Source organism: Leptidea sinapis, chromosome 18 (genome assembly GCF_905404315.1).
Source record: "Leptidea sinapis chromosome 18, ilLepSina1.1, whole genome shotgun sequence".
NCBI lineage: Eukaryota > Metazoa > Arthropoda > Insecta > Lepidoptera > Pieridae > Leptidea > Leptidea sinapis.
In genome coordinates this window covers 10,309,115-10,319,810 of record NC_066282.1, presented here as the reverse complement: position 1 = coordinate 10,319,810, position 10,696 = coordinate 10,309,115, and positions in this window count along the sequence as shown.

Below are 10,696 nucleotides of genomic sequence, written 5' to 3'. Positions count from 1 at the left end.
AAATTATAATAAAGTTATGAAATGAATATAATAAGGTTATGCAGATATAAAAGTTTTGACTGTTCTATTTGATCTTTTATCATTATCATCCTATTTTTCACTTGTATTTTATTTATTATTACTTAACGGTAGAATAAAAAGTAACATATGGGTTAGATAGTTGTGGTATAATTTTCAAAAAGAATTTACAAGACGTGAATAATAATTTACAAATAAGATTACTAGAAACAAAAGTATACGTCAATATAAGGAGTCAATTTTTTTATGGAATAGGAGGACAAACAAGCGTACGGGTCACTTGGTGTTAAGTGATTACCGCTGCCCACACTCTCTTGCAACAACAGAGGAATTACAATAGCATTCTCGGGAAGCGGAAATGATGGAAGTTTTGAGAGGAGCTCCTTGTGCCATACACGACCAAAGGTTAGGCAATAGGCCTGTAGTTTGCCGGATCCGAACTATCTCCTTTTTTTTGGATCAGATGTATAAGGGCTGACTTCCATGAGTCCGGGACTACGCTTTGCAATAAGAGTGCTGGAATAAACGCGTTAGCACCGGCGTCAACTCACGACGACGACGACACACGTTCTAAGCACGATTGGAAAAATACCATCCGGCCCGCTCGACTTCCTAACGTCCAACAAAAACAGAGCTCACCGAACAGTTTTCTGTCTGAACTGTACTTCAGGCATAGAGCTCTGACACCGCGGGATAGTCGGCGGTGTTTTTCCGTTGTCTTCATAATGGAGTCATAAAAGAGCGCACAGTAGATCGGCTTCAACTGTTGAAGTAACATAGAGCAGCTTTGGACAATGAACAGAACTTGCGTGTTCCAGTCGGGTAAGTGGAAAGCTGCTCGCCGATTTTAACAACGTGCTACGATTTAGCACGGGCGATTTGCCGCTGAAAGAATCTGGAGGTACGGTTATATTTCCTCTTTAGAACTTTGCAGTTCAGATCCTTTAAGCCCAGCGCTGCAATCCAAGTTTGATACGCCTGTTTTTTGTAGTCAAATGCTGCTTTAACTGACGCATCGAACCAGGGCTGTGATCTGCCACCTATCATCGGTACTACAGAGCTTGGTATAAAAATATACATGCCCTGCAGTATCACATCGGCTCCTGAAACGGCGTAGGCACTGGGATCATCCGAAGGTAAACAAACCTTGCCCCAAGGGTAGGATGTAAAAAAAGAACGCATCCTATCTCAATCTGCTGACTTGTAGTGCCAAACGTGACGGGTCGCTGGTGGTCTGCGACGTGGGCGTTGAATTGGCACTACACTCCTGACTAGGCAATGGTCTGACGTTCCGAGCGGGGCGTCGACAGAAACTTGGTAACTATCAGGATGTGTAGTCAGCAGAAGATCCAATAAGGACAACGTGTGGCTGTCCACATCCGGGAGCCGCGTTGGCGACTCAACCACTTGGGACAGACCATACGCCAATGCAAAATTATGCACAGATCGCCCTGCGTAGTCTGTGGTGCGTGGCCCAAGCCTGGATCTATGCAAGCACGTTGTCAATTGCCACTTGAACGCAGCCTATGAGATGATCCGATTCCGCGTTAGCACTATGGGACCTGAAGACACACGCATAGATGCAGACACGGTCCTCTAAATCTACGCGGAGCTAGAGAGTAGACAGGTCCCTACCCTCAAAATTGCCAAGACGGCTGCAGTAGATATCCTACCTAACGTACACACATACTCCGGCACGAGGCAAAAAATTTTGCTCAATTTTGTATCCGGGGTACATTAAATATAACGTATCGCTAGGTCGAAATATCTGCGTCTCCGTAAGGAAACACAAGGCCGGCTGCGCCATTTCAAGGTGGTGGTGGACATTGTTTAAATTGGATAAAAATTGTCCCGATGTTACAAAAGTCCACATTAAGCTTGAAGCGGGGTGCCGTGGTGTTACTGCCCTGTTTGTCCTTTGACATGCGCGGTACTGTGCCCTCCCCAATATACGATGGGCAGCCCGAGTGAGAATGCTCGGGGAGAGATTCTCCGACTCTGGTGGAGCCGGTACCCTCCTGGGGTAAAAACTCTTTGAGTACCGCTGTCATCTTTTGGGGGATGGCCTCCGGTCCTCGACTAGGCCGCTATTTCATGCCGGTATTCTGTGGGAGTGTGGTAAGTAACTCGGATAAGTCTGGCCCGATTGTGCTGTTGTCATAAGACGGCAGCGTGACTCTCCCACTTTAAAAAAGGCCTTAATCACCTCTTACGATGCGCTTGTGTACAATACGCTCCGTTCTAGAACTACGAAGCTCAAATTAGAAGTTCTTAGAAAATCAAAACCTATTAAACTTTCTTTTATTTTCGGGAATAAATAAAAATTGCAATCGAAAGGTGATTCAGTAATTTCACGTGTGACGTCGCCAAATTGTCAATAGTGCCTTGCCTGGTGGTGTCCAACGAGGCATTGTCGTGGTGAAGAAGGATCCTACTGCAAGGTAGTTTCTTCGGAACTTTTTAAAAGACAAGTGGCAAACGTTATTGTTAGTGTATCAGTCTGTAGTTATTTTTTTTCGATCCTCTTAAACAATTATCACGTAATGACTTGTCCTTCCGAAGAAAGAGAATTCACTTTAATTGCAACTCCTCGAAAGAAAATACCCACTGCGCATTTTGTCTTTTGGTTTCGGAATCATAACAGTAAATCCAACTTTCGTCACCCGTAAGCATGTACACATCTACAACAGTATTTGAGTCACCATTTCACAGTACCAATCAACACGACGGAGATATTGGGCAATAGTCATATTATGAGGTATCCAACGGACACAAACCTTCCTGACTGCTAAATGTTCATGGAGGATTTTGTACACATGAATCATACCGATGCTTCAGCTTGTCTGAATCTGCTGATATGTCACTCTTTTGTCAGTCTCAATTATAGGCCGCATAACACTGATGTTTCTTCAGATATCGCTAGATGATTGGGGAAATTATTACGACTACGCTTAAACTCATAAAAACAATTGCACTGCATGGAACTTCATCGTTAAAGCTAAATCGTAGTTTAGGATATTTCAGGATTTTTGAAATATCCAAAAGTTCTGAGCGTCACTGCAATTGCGCTCATCACCTTCTGACGATAAGTCGAATGTCGATTGTCTAATCGATGTGAAGTCTCATTTGCCCAGTAATTTCCCTAGCTACAGCGCCTTTCAAACCGAAACACAATAATTTTTACACATTACTGCTTTACGGCACAAATAGGCGCCTTTGTGGTACCCATAATCTAGCCGGCATCCTGTGCAAAGGGGCCTCCCACTGGTAAAAATTTGTAGCGTAAACACAAACAAAGCAAGAGAGAAGAATATTTCTAAGGGAGATACAGCAAGATAAGAATGGAAAGCGAATCTATTGTTACTATAACCGATTTTGATTCACAAGTCATGAAAAGTCAGTCATGCTTTGAGTTAGCTCCTTACTATTTTGAATATTAAACTATATAACCAATAGCTAACGCATACCTACATTTATTTATTTATTGTCCAATTAGTACGGCAGTGCCACTTACACTAAATAGACGAAACACAAAAAGAAAAAATTACCAACAAAAATGCAATATTAAAGAATAATTAAATTAATTATAAAATTTCAATGCTCTCCACGTACCTAAATATTTCAGATACTAGGGAAGTCCACCCACCATTGAATGAATCTCATTGTGCACTTTTGTCCAAGAGTGCGTTGAAAGATTCCAATGAACGCGGTATAGGTGCCATGGCTCAACAAATCGAAATTGGTCACATATTATTAGGTGGTCAGGTCGTCTATTCGCTAATATATTTTAAGTCTATGATCTAAACTCTCTCGTCTCTGGATCGCTGCACAGGAAAAAACAGTATTGGCGCAGCTCAGTCGGATAAAATAATAAAATAAGCAGCGCTAAAAAATCTAACCATTTGAGAAGAGCTTACTGTTAATAAGAATTTTAGCAATTACCTCTAACACTAAATAAACTGTTGTTGAAAGCTTTTATAAGACCCTTTTCACCCACATCATGTTGTAGGTAGTACCTTGACATTAACATTATTAACAAGCGGAATTCACCTTCATACCAGTCTGTTCCACAATACACAAATATATAGTAGGTATGTCTTCTTGGCAATGAAATCTAATAAACCTTGATATATTTTTCGCTATTTTAAACGAGCAATTCTTGTATATATATTATCTGAATCTCGGAAACGGCTCCAATGATTTTAATGAAATTTATTATACAGGTCGTTTCGGGGACGAGAAATCGATATAGCTAGGTAGCTTTCAATTTTAAAAAATTTAGTTTTATCCGTGTTTGAATGAGAAACAGCTACAATAACATTACAATACAAAGGTAAATTTCGTCACTATATACAAGATTATAAAAGCTCATATGGGACATAGATGTCCTATAATATTTCTTGTACAAGTATCGTACATTCTTAAAAATCCGAGCAAGGCTCGGTCATCCGGATATTCTTTTAGAATAATATCAAAGAAGGCTTTTTTTAGATATATTCTTAAATCAGTGCAATACTTTCGTGAGATTGTAAATCTTTAAATAATGACAATCTTACTACTATTAAATATTCTTTGACTATAGATACATTTTATGATGTTTTTTGTTATCATGAAGGGATTTTTGAGTTATTGATTTCACAACACCTTTGTTAAGCCTTTCCGTCACCATTCTTCTAGAAAAAAGTAACAAACACTTCGTTTCACACCTATAAGACGATTATTTAAGAGCAAACTGCATTAAGGTTTACGTTGATTATTCGCGAGATCGTCAATTGGAAGCATTACATGGTAAACAGATAAAATATCCAAATTATAGGTACGTAATAAAGGATATAAGAGTAATTTTGAATACCACATTCGAAACTCAGTTTTGTTAACTGAGCACATTCCAATAAATTACACGTACTTTCTTTCTTCCACGCACTACAAAGCTGTGGGATGAACTTCCTGGTGCGGTGTTTCCGGGACGATATGACATGGGTACCTTCGAAAAAAGCGCGTACAGCTTCGTACGTACAGTTCCTGTGATTCCTCTGATGTTGCAAAGAATGTGGGCGGCGGTTTTCACTTAACTCCAGGTGACTCGTACGCTCGTTTTTCCTCCTATTCCATAAAAAAAATACATCATAACTTGACTTCTTCGTGGCGTGTTATCTTACTACTAAACGTTTCACAAAACTAGACCTAACATTCATTTCATCCTTTTCACTGTTGTCACCGTTATCACTGTTGTTACTGTTGTCACCGTTATTACCGTTGTCACCGTTGTCACTGTTGTCACTGTTGTCACTGTTGTCACTGTTGTCACTGATGTCACTGTTGTCACTGTTGTCACTGATGTCACTGCTGTCACTGTTGTCACTGCTGTCACTGTTGTCACTGTTGTCACTGTTGTCACTGTTGTAACTGTTGTCACTGTTGTCACTGTTGTCACTGTTGTCACTGTTGTCACTGTTGTCACTGTTGTCACTGTTTGTCACTCTTGTCACTGTTATCACTGTTGTCACTGTTGTCACTTGCACTTGCACTTGCACTTGCACGTAACAATAACAATGTTAATTTACCGAAGAAGCTGTCGAAGTACTTGTCAATAACAATAACAAATACGAAAAACTCAGTGAAGTGCTAGGCGTAGTATTCGGCAAAGTACTTACCGAAGTACTTGTCAATACAATACAACATAACAAATACAAAGAACTCGGCGAAGTACTTGTATAGTACTTGGTGATGAGATCGGCGAAGTACTTGGCGAAGAGCTTGGCGAAATACATGGCGATGTACTTGGCGAAGTATTTGGCAAGTACTTAGCGAGGTACTTGTCGAAGTGCAGAAGAAGTAAATTTTTCAAACAGAACAAAGGCATAAATAGTTCTTATTTTTTTAATTCAATTAAAAAAATTCAATGAAAAAAAGCGTAATATTACTTCAGTCTCATTCCATTGCACAGTGATGTATTTACGATTATTTTTTTCTGTAAATATTAATGTTGTAATGAACATTGACGTACCTATTCATACACCTTTCTTTTAAAAAACTGTCTATTGAAGAGTAGCGTAATTTACAAAACAGATAATTACTAATTAAGTATTAACTTTTACTGATAGCTTGTATACTAAGTGAAAATATAATGTTTTGACACAATTTTTCAATAAAAAAGTGGATTCGACAGATTACTAAATAAAAAGATATACCAATTTAAGTAGTTTTTTCGCTCTCCTATAAAACACACTTTTTACACTTATGCTTTTGTTCTTCTCAAGGTACGATGTATGTAGCGAATAAACAATGCGGCGGGATGAATTAAGTCAAAAACGTCATGTTTAATATAATAACATGTAATTACAATTAATCAATATTATTGAAAAAAAGCAGAATATAACACTGAATCATTATCCTTTTTACATCTATTCTATATCTATATATATAAAAATGAATTGCTGTTCGTTAGTCTCGCTAAAACTCGAGAACCGCTGGACCGATTTGGCTAATTTTGGTCTTGAATTATTTGTGGAAGTCCAGAGAAGGTTTAAAAGGTAAATAACTAAAGGAAAATGCTGCTAAATTAAATAAAAACAACAAATTTGTTTTTTCTTTGATGTGTCCATACATAATTTCTATGAGAGAATTTATTGACGCACGGTTTGACAGTTCTGGTGTGAAACAATTTCATTACGACAGCAGGGTGCATATTTTACGAAGTAATTTTTGATGTTATTATATATTATTGACTAATTCATATAAAAACATTATTTTATTTATTATATACAGAACAACGTCTGTCGGGTCAGCTAGTTTATAAATAAATTGGATTACAATGTAATACATATATTTGCTGCTACGAAATAACAGGTATCAATTCTATATGAAATGCCTTTGCTTAAATTTTCCGAACACATTATATCATTGTAGACTTTTAGTTTTCCCGGAAATCGAGATAAACCGCTTTTTTACCCTAAAAAACCCCCTTTTTCAACGTTTCAACCTCAGATTGCATGTCATTTATTTTTCCTTTCATTTTTATTATCTTCTCTTCCACTTCCAATGGATTTCATCCTACTATTATCATTTTTTGCTTTGAAAATTATCGATCCCGGTCTAACATGCGATCATGCCGCTCAGAGAATACTGAATGTGAAGAGAACAATTTTCATATGTGACTGTTTATTGAGCGCAAAAATGTTTATTCTTGATGACATCCAGTCTCTTCGAAACCGATTTGGTTTTCAGATGACACTAACCCATGCGAAACATACCGTTAAACACTGTTCGTGCTGTAGTCGTTAGACGTTTGCATAACCAATTGCAAGGTACCCATGGGTCTGGGACGTCAAATTATTTTAGCCCCAAGAGAAGCTCAGGGTCATTGTCCATAAACTGCTGTAATGTTAACCGCATTAATAATAAGAGGGCCTGTGCATCATCATTGCTAGCAACGCAGTCATTACAGACCACGACAGTAATGTACTATAACTTTCTTTATAATCTTTTGAATAACAATCATATCCGTTAGATAAACGTACGCATATGAACACGAAAACCGAAAACATATTGACGTGGCAGGTGAATAATCTAGCCAGTGAGAGACAACGGCTCTACCTATTGGGCTACCAACGCTTTTTTTTTATATATTTCAATATCTAAAGGCATGTTCACTTTTAAAACCTACACAATCTCAAAAAAAAAAGAAGTGCATTTGTTTAGACAGAAATAAAAATATATACTAGAACAATGAACCTACAAGTAAAAACCTTCAAAAATATAATATAACTAAAATATTTTATTAAAAGGTAAGTCCCTTTAGGTAAGGTTTTTTGTATATAGGTGTTGATATTTTTCTTTATCGAATACTTGTTGTGAATCTGTTTTATGAAATAAATTAAATTTAATAAATATTTTGGTATGCTAATGTATTTGTAATTTATACATATAAATACTTATTCAATTCATCAGCAGATATGACATCATAATATTTTCTAAAAGCTATATTTTTCTGCACCTACTTCATACAGATTATCCTATAAAAGATTTATTCATGATTTCCGTCGTTTTTGTGAAAACCGCAACACTAAAGGAAAATCACATTATTTGCATGACAAACTCGGATTAAGATTTACATTTGGCAGCTTAAAGATAAAAGGCAAATCTTTAAAGTAAAAATGTTCAATTTCGTAGTTGTGAGCCTTAATGAATCCGCTGCTCTCAGAGAATCTTTTTGGATGTGAATAAAAGAAAGGATATCACGAAAAGGTATTACATTGCAAATTTATTCGGAACGATCTGAAATTTAAATTCGAGGTTCATCAAAGTTTCGTCGCGTAATTTCTACTTGCTCCTCACTGTAATATGTCACATGGTACTATGTAGATTCACAAGAGTGAATTTAAAAGTTTCGCTTCGGTGCTCTTACGGTCTTTTCAATTTAAATGAATGTAATGAGTGGATGTTCTTTTGCAGTTACCATATTTTTTATATGGAAAAGGAGGACCAATAAGCGTACGGGTCACTTGGTGATAAGTGATCACCGCAACCCATATTCTCTTGCAACCAGAGGAGTCCTACGAGCGTTGCCAACCCTTAAGGAAGGTGTACGCTCTTTTTTTGTGTCGCATCGTCCTGGAAACAGGAAGCTCATTCCACAGCTGTGTTGTATGTACAGTTCCTTGAAAACCGCACTGTGGAAGACCGCCACACATCCAGATGGTGGGGATGATATCCTAATTTGTGGCGTGTCGTGCGAAGGTGGAATTCAGCGGCAGGAATCAGGTGAAACAGCCCTTCGGAACACTCCCCGTGATAAATGCAGTAGTAGAAGACACACAATAAAGCAACGCAACGCCAAGTGATCCAGCTGTTCACAGAGCATTGGGTCCCCGACAATTTGAGCTTCTCTGCACGTGGTTAAATAGATCGGGCTGATACTGGGGTGCGCCAGACCAGAGGATGACAGTAATGGCCGGACCTGCGCTTTGTAAAGCGCTAGAATGTGGGTTGGATTGAAGTATTGCTGTTCTCTATTCTCAATTAGAGGTGGCTTATTATAAGCCACTAGCAGTAAGAACTGATTAAGTGTAATAGAAATGGCAAACGTTAGAATTAAATCGTAAACATGGTGTGTTTCAGTATATTATCTATCTGTTCAAAGTCTTTCAAATCCTGCAACTTTACCAACCAAAGGTTTTAATTTTTAATAAGCCTATTTTAACTAAATTTCTGTTTGTAATAAATCATTTGGCGATCATTTTTGACTTTAGTTAGTAGTCATCACATTATCATCATTGCTGCACAAGTCACTCAATATCCGGAGCGTAGCAAGTTTTGTTATTAAAAATATTTTTTAATGACGTTATGTAGTCTTAATTTTATTAAGATCTATGTTATTTATTTTGAAACTAATTTTTTTAATAAAAGTTATATGTATTTGTGTAAAATCGGAGCAATATAAAATAAATCTATCGGAGATTAAATAGTGTCTGGCCACCAATAAATCTCCCTTAAAGGCCGGCAACGCTCCTATGTTTCCTCTAGTTTTGTAAGAGGATGTGGGCAACGACGGAACGCTTGTTTGTCCTCCTGTACCATAAAAATCTATGGATTTACGAACCTACTGTTTCCATGGAATTTTTAATCACTGCCTTTTTTGGGAAATTTCAGAAACTTGATGACATCAATAAAATTATTATTTAACAAGTAATGAAACCAACAAACATAAATTATTATAATTTGTAGAGGGTGGTCGTCCTAATGATTCCTAGTAACACCACATCCAAAATTGAACTATTGTATTCGCCACTTATACTTATAGCTCGTCGTCAAGCCCTGCCGCATGCACGAACCGCAGTATCTTCTTGATGCGAATATTACAAACAGCATCTGGGAGCAAGGTTTAGTCACCAAGGATGGTGTTACGCTTATGCATTAGTGGGCCGCAATCACAGAGTAGATGAAGAGGCGTTTCATCAGCCTGAAGTAAAATCTGCAAGTTTTATCGTTTTTGATACCGACCACATTGAGGTGCTTGTTTAAGCGACAGCACCAATTTAGCATCCTGGTCACTATGCATTGATTTTTCCTGTTCAATGATAGGGTATTTATCTATATAGGGTATTTATTATATTATTCGCGTATCTAAGAGTGGTTGAAACCTGTAGAGTTGTTCCAGCGTTTAAGTGCTTCTTGTTGACATTGGTTTCTCAGGGTGTGTCGGATGGCGCTCTTAGGCGGTCCACAATTAGGTTCCGGACCATATTGGACTGCTTTAGCTCTAGCTCTTGCAAGCTCATCGGCCATTTCATTGCCTATGATTCCGGCTAGCCCTGAGACCCATCTGAGAATCACTCTATTCTTCATGCCTAATGAATTCAGGCATTCAATACAATTATTGATTAATTACATTAATTTTGACGCCGTCAAGTCAGCGTCTGAAGCCGACAATGCTGCCTGGCTATCAGAGTGTATGTATATGTTTTGGTTGATGTAGCCTTTTTAGGTATTGGTTTCCGCGAATTCTAAAATGGCGTAACCTAATAATAAACAAACATGAAACAAATTAACTAAGTTTTCCTAAACTCAATAAAGTTACCTTTACTCAGCTAGTGTTCAGCTACATATGACAGAATGAAGCCCCTAACAACTCCCACCGATACTTGAAAATTGATATTGGTGACAAATTTGTGCATGC